Source organism: Poecilia reticulata, linkage group LG2 (assembly GCF_000633615.1).
Source record: "Poecilia reticulata strain Guanapo linkage group LG2, Guppy_female_1.0+MT, whole genome shotgun sequence".
Lineage (NCBI taxonomy): Eukaryota > Metazoa > Chordata > Actinopteri > Cyprinodontiformes > Poeciliidae > Poecilia > Poecilia reticulata.
Genome location: NC_024332.1, coordinates 3339271 through 3346269, shown reverse-complemented (window position 1 = coordinate 3346269; position 6999 = coordinate 3339271).

The window sequence follows — 6999 nt, the reverse complement described above, 5'->3', positions numbered from 1 at the left end:
ACAGAAATACACATCCTCTGTGAAGAATGATGCTCATTTAATTTCAAAGCCTGGATTGTGTGTGTTTTTGTGACTTGAAATATTTCCAAACATTCAAATAAATTTTTTTACAAGCTCATGGAAAACTACCAGTCTTTTTGTCAACAAACTGGCAGCAACGGGTGAGAGAGGGCCAGATCTGAGTTACTCTACGTTGCATACAGTTTGAGTAAACTCTGTTCACTCTKRCACTTTCTAAAAAGAAAGCAATTTTGAATTATTTTCAAAAAAACAGGATTGTATACTAAARTCACCAACTAACAATCAGCAGAAGCAAGGAAAMAGTAAAAGAATGTTAAGAATGTGACACCTGTAAATGMTCTTGGCATGTAAACTATGTCCTCAGAGCATAATCATCTCAAAATTAGCTTAGAACGCAGCTGTGTGTAAMTGTCAGGTSTAAAAKCTCTGTTGAAATTACTTGGAGACTTGTAGAKAATTTATTTTGCAGGGGATTGGATGAAGCTTCTTTTAAACAAAGCTAAAGCCAGTGAGTGACCAGGTGTTACCAGTGTTGACCACTGGTGCACRAGGCACCTGTAGTCTATRCCAACTGGTACCAATTTCTGTGTATTGGCCCCCAAAGAAAAGCTTGGACATTGCAAGATGGATTTCCCTGTGACACTGATCTTAAAGATTCAATTAATCCAGCTGCTTTGGAAGGTAACCCTGTGCCAGACAGGACACAGGATAATTATTCATTGCTGTTAATAAGTTTCACCTTTGACTTTTGATGCATATTATAATACTTAATCTCTGAATTCTAACTTTTTCTTCCAGCTCAACATTATTTTGCCTGCTGACCTGCCTGTATCCTCATACAATATCTCTGTGTGACATTTCGAAACAATCGATATACTAACATAATGCATCTTGGGATTTCGCTGCTCAGCTGAATCATCCCGCAGAGGTTGAAGACCTACTGTTTTATTAACCTTTTTTTTATTGGGGAGGATTTGCTGAGCTCGTGTTGTTCCTCTGCACAACCTTGGCTCTTGTGTGCATCCACATGACAACCAGTGTAAGCGTCCAGCTACTCAAGCAGCTGGAGCTCCCAAAGGGCACTTTCAGTGCGGTTTAACAAGACACAGATAAAGTGACTCAGTTTCTCCTCATGGGAATTCAAACCGTTGACCGTCCTTCAAAAGGAGCRCTTCACCCTCCTTTAGGCAAACACTGTCCCACTTTTGTGCAAAAATTAAACCAGAGCTGGTTTAGTGCGTCGCCGTTTTGTGCTCGTCCAGGCAATCTGGAGCCTGTCAAGTCCCTCAAGATGTTTTTTTTTTAATAGGAATTATTTTCTTCTGCAAGAAATAAGGAGCTGATCAGAGTTAATAGGAAGTCGTGCTAAATACATGACAATCCTGGGAGAAAATGTATTAAAAGCAGCAGATAAATTAAGACTGGAAGGAAGGTTAGCCCTTCAGCTGGAGAAAAACCCTAGATGCTAGCCACACTTTTCAGTTAGCCATTTGATGAATCGTTGAAAATCTTGCACAGCTATTGCCAGTTACTTTTCCCCTATTTTGTGTTCACATAAAATCTCAAAAACACATTTAAGATTATGGCTGTAATGCTTAAAAGCTTAATAGTTCTGAATACGTTTTCAAGGTCCTGCAGATTGCATTTCAAGTTAATGAAAACGATGATTTAAAATAAGTGGAAAAAATTGTCAGTGTTTGAAAAGAAATTACAAGAAAAATAGTCAAAATTAGMACACCGTTTATCAAATGTTCTTCTAAAGATCCAATTAGGAAACTACAACATATCAGACTTCTACACAACCTAATTAAGGGATTTTTTAAAATTACAAAACCAAGTTATTAAAACTATTAAAACTTCATCCTCATCCTCATTTCCTGCTGGGCAGTTTTTAAGAAAACAGAAGTCCTTCCTCTGAGAGTCCAGCAGATGTCACTATTAGGATTCAGGAAAACATGGAGATGTTGCTGAATAATTCACAATAATTCCCATCAGAATGTTTCGGTTCTTTTCACCATGGCCTGRATATAATAGGAGGCAGKTTTTGGAAATKAAAACTTACCTCCTACATTTTCATTTCTAGGATTAAGAACTAAAATAGAGCATTTCAATTGATTTGACTTCTATATCTTTTGATATGCTCTGATTTGATCTTCATTGTTTGAAAATAAGAAAATTCATTGGAAACATTTCTTCTCCATTACTCCTTTTAAGTAATGAAGTAAATTTCTTACTTTTGATTATTGCAAAATTYATCTTGGCATATCCCAAGACACAAGGTAAGAACATGAGCCACACTCAATGTATCCGGCAGGTTTTGAGAACACAATCCATTTGCAATTAGGAATTTGTCCATCATTTTTTTTTAATCCTAAAGGGATCCCAGATGCTTGGCTTAATCTGTTTAGATTAACCATTTTAGATCTAGCTGGAGGCTTTGAGCAAAACACGTTGAACTTACAGCAGATGGCCATATCGAGCAGAGGAACKTTTAAAGTCCAACTAAAAGATTATTTCCAAGTTTTTGGAAAGTTYCTGACAAGKCGAAGGGGAAAAACAAAGCTTGGGTTGGATAAAAACAAGTCGTATTGAAATAATCCGTTATCTTTAAAGGTCAAGGTGTCYATTGRTCAATGACCAGTGCTACTTCTGAAMCTTTTTTTTTCTTTGACTTCAGGTACATTTTCCTGCCACCTTCTATTGCCCTGTAGTCCAGTTCTGATGCTMATGASYGCAATGTCGGASCATTCATCTATGGACAATAGGTCGGCATGGACACCATGACTGACCTGCAGCCCCAAATACAACCCACTGTGATCCACTGTGTGTTATAACTCATTTCTCTCAGGACCAGCATCAGTGAACCTTGGTGGCCCGTGACCCTGTCACAGATTTATCTCTGTTCCTTACTTGAACTGCTTTAGATGGATACTGACAATTGCTGACCGGGGTCACTCAAAGGTARCAACAGTTCTGGAGATGTTCTGACCCAGAAGCCTAGTCGTCGCTATTTGTCAGACTCTCTTAAATCCATTAGCGAGCCAATTTCTCCTGCTTCKAACACTTCAACTTTTGAAACAAAATGTTCATTGGCTGCACAACACATCCCGCTGACGACAGAGTCTCGCAGGGTTGTATTCACTTCATCCGTGGCTAAAATGTAATGTCTGATCTGTATAYTTTACTGCTAGCACTGCTGTAGCAATCAGGATTTCACAATCTGATGCCGACTCCTAGACTTCTGACACATTTCAAGCAAAAGATAAAGAATGATTTATGCCGTTTGCCTTTAATGATGCTGGATGGGTTTGGGAGGTTTCAGCCGACAAGACTCAGATTTTTTCAACTATGCTGTTCTGCTTTTTGATTTCGTCACACCCAGAAAAATCCAGCTTATTTAATAACAAAGCCGAGTGAAGGAAAACATTTTTTAAAACAAATATATTCGGGGAAACATATAATTAACTTCAACATATAAAGTACTACTGGGCCAGTGCTTTGGATTTTTGGTAAGAATTTCTGTCTTCTCAAAACTCCAGACGGTGAGGGCAGATGACCACTCACACTTTTCTGCTGGAGGTTTGWTCCTGCTCTGCACGGTGCAACACTTCTATCGCTCACTTGATATGCAAGGTTAAACCAGTATATACATATAAAAGAATGATGACTTTACTCCAGCAAACATGTATTAAAACTCACCTACAAGCTTTGAAAGGACAGCAGACAAGAGGGCATTAATGAACATGACACCCAGCTCAGCAGGGTCCACTTGCCAGCTGCTACTTTTCAAATGAAACTCTAATCTTTCTTGCCAAATCTTGTGTTGACTCATGCTTTTTTTTTGTGAAATACTTTCCATCACTTCTGTACTAATGTGTTTAATCAAAAAGCTGCTGTGTGCTTCAATCCTGAACTCTTATCTTTGTCTGCCAAGGTGCCAATTGCCTTAGGGATGCACAAATGGAATCCATTGACCTGGCAAAGCCAGGGGTAAAATTCCAGTTAAAATGACCAATTTGCAACATATTAATTATGCAACTTGAAAGTTAATTTTTTGACTGATAAGCCATTCTAACTATTCAAGACTAAAACAAATTTGCATTTAATTCGCTTCCATTTTTTATTCTGTTTTCCAGCTACCCTGTGGCCACAAGTAATCTCTCTTCTGAATTTCTCCTTTCTTGATCTTTAATTTTTTTACTTTTCTTTCCTCCCAATCACTCACTTCATCCCTCTTCAATAGCTTTGCAGTTTCATCCAGACAGTCAAGGAACCAATTAGTCTGCAGTTCTCAATCATAACATCAGCCAGGATGCAGCAAAGTTGGACAGWGAGGCCTTTAGCGCCTTGCTAATTAAGAGACAATAATTCATTGCACTGCAAATGGGAAAGGGCTTTTGTGCTCTCAGCTAATTGGAAGAGAATGTAAAAAGGRAGAAGAGAGCAAGAGCAACCAAGCAACAAGAAAAGATAAAGGTATGAAATAAAAGTATACTGGCTGGGKGTTATGGAGGTGTTACAGTCTTGACTGAGGAAAATTGTCATTTCCTTCTAGAAGTGAGTTGTTTCACAAAGTATCAGGCAGTTAGACTGAAAACAGTCTGAGGACAAGGATGTGTTTTTTTTTTGTCCGTTATCCTGGACAAGGTTGGTGACAATTGTCCATGTTTTGATCACAATTTTTTGTCCGATGTTTTGCAATGCAAAATCTGTTTATCTATAAAAACCATGCAAAGTAAAAAATAGGAGCRAAAAGCAGATTGTATAGACATCCAATCCCTGGAACATGACCTCCAGTGTATCTGGTGGTGGGTCTCTAAGGTGTTGGCAAGTCAGTTGTWAGAGCTACCTCACTCTAAGCAAGTACAWAGTCTGCCAAGTGGCATKGCCCGGTGATGTACTATGCCTTGAACATCTTCCTTGGCAGGATTCAGAAGTCATTCTTGGACTTCTGGAATCCAACAGAGTTATTTGTTGCTGTAACACTAGTGGCTCCCTTCCCTCACCATCATTCTCACAGTGTGTCAGCAATATTTTAAGTAAGCAAGCAATAAATGAACAACATTTGAGGGCTTTTTAYACATCTCTACCTGAGATGCCAATTATTTATCCAAGACAMTGTGTGAACTTCTTTTMAGGCGTGTTTCTTATTGAAATAAACATTCATTCTACCACATTGCTATTCCTCTATCATTGTCGGTTGTTTTTCTAAAGGTGCTGTGAAGACCCCCTTAAGACTGAGAATAATTTCCATGGGAGAGATTCCAAGAAAAAAAAGTCGACTGCCAAAATGTAAGAAGAGAGAAAAGTCGAGTGGTTTTGTGCGAGCAAGACAAACAGCAAAGAGACAACGTGTGATATTCAATGTGTTTGTTTTTGAAGGAGAGAGTTGGGAAGGGAGAAAAGGTGAGAGAAACAGGYCCATTTGTATATGAATGTGGAAATGTTTGCAAGGTTGTAGTTGTGTGGGTGTGTGCATGCTTATGCCATTGTTTGCTCTTGCCTGAGTGCGTTCGTGGACAGGGGAGCGGATATGACAGGCCTGTCTGATGTCTCCACAGAATAATTGCTTATGGATTACCTGAGGCGAGTCCCACTGCAGACACTTAGAAATGACACACCCAGGTGACTCCTTGAATCGTGTTAATATCCGGTCTGAGCGAGAGTTTGATTTGGTTTTTCTTTTTGTTTTTTTTTTTTGTTTTTGCCCCATGTGTGTCTGTATCCTCCCGCACATGCCGGTTATCTTTGTGTGAGGGCGTTCGCAGATCCACAGGGATATGTTGTCTCTCTCATCTTCCTGACTCACACAGAAGTAATTCCACTATGTCAGAGCTGTTTATTATACAAACACGTAGACCGTGTGTATACACATCACCAGCAAACACATATGCCCTTCAGATCCATCATCTGTGCCTCGGCTCGCTTCCATTTGGTAACAGCTGACAAGCTTAAAACAGGAACAATTTGGGGTAAATTCCAGGGACACTTGGATCCCAGGGTACACTGCTTGAGATCCTTTCTCTCCCCTGTTTCTGAAAAAAAATATCTATGCATTCCAATAAATCATGCACTACATATGGCATCAGCAAATTTAAATGCTACTTAAAAACATATAATAGAAAACAGTGATTTTCTGCAACACCCCAAGTCACAACAACAGAAAAATGGATAAATAGAGATGCTCAGGCGGACTTTGTAAAAAGAAATGCATATAATTTGAGTCACTCCTCATTCACCTAAATTTCCCTGCAGGGAAACCCTGGATTTGAGACTTACAAAACCTACAAAAAACATGATTGTGCAATTAAAATTTCAATTGTCACATAAAAGCCAAAGCACTTAGGAAGTAATCATTATTCAAGAGAGAAAACGGTTTTAAAATTTCTTCATAAAGCTGACTCAAACAAATGGAGAAAATGGTAGAAAAAAACTCATCCCTGTTTTGTAATTTAGTCTTTTTTTCCCAACATCAAATATATCTATTTACCACTGCATTTCATTTTCTACCCCAGAGAAAATGAAAGCTATAGCTGGAAGTCCCTCATTTGATTGATCTCTTTAGAGCTAAGGAGCGTGTTTATGGCTCTGGGATTTGATAGAGTCTCAGTCTTCCAGGACACTGTTAGTAATGAAAGGTACAGGTACCATTCAATTACATCCCTCCATAGGCTCAGCATGTATCTAACCAGGGTGGGCCTGAAGTAGATGAAAGGTGACGGGGATAAGTGGAAAACACGGTGGTCACTGTGTTTTGAGAAGCTTTTTTGTGGTTGATGGATCTCTTTTTTTAGCCTTTTCTTGATCTTATAGTAAAGAAGATCAAAAATAATTTGGTGTTCACCCATCATTGGTTATTCAGATGAGTATTGAAAGTGTATTGATCACTATCGTTTTGATTGTTTTGCAAACAGAGGCTGTGCCATTGACACGTCATGTGCCAAAGTAAAAATTAAGCAATGCGGTATGGTGATTTAC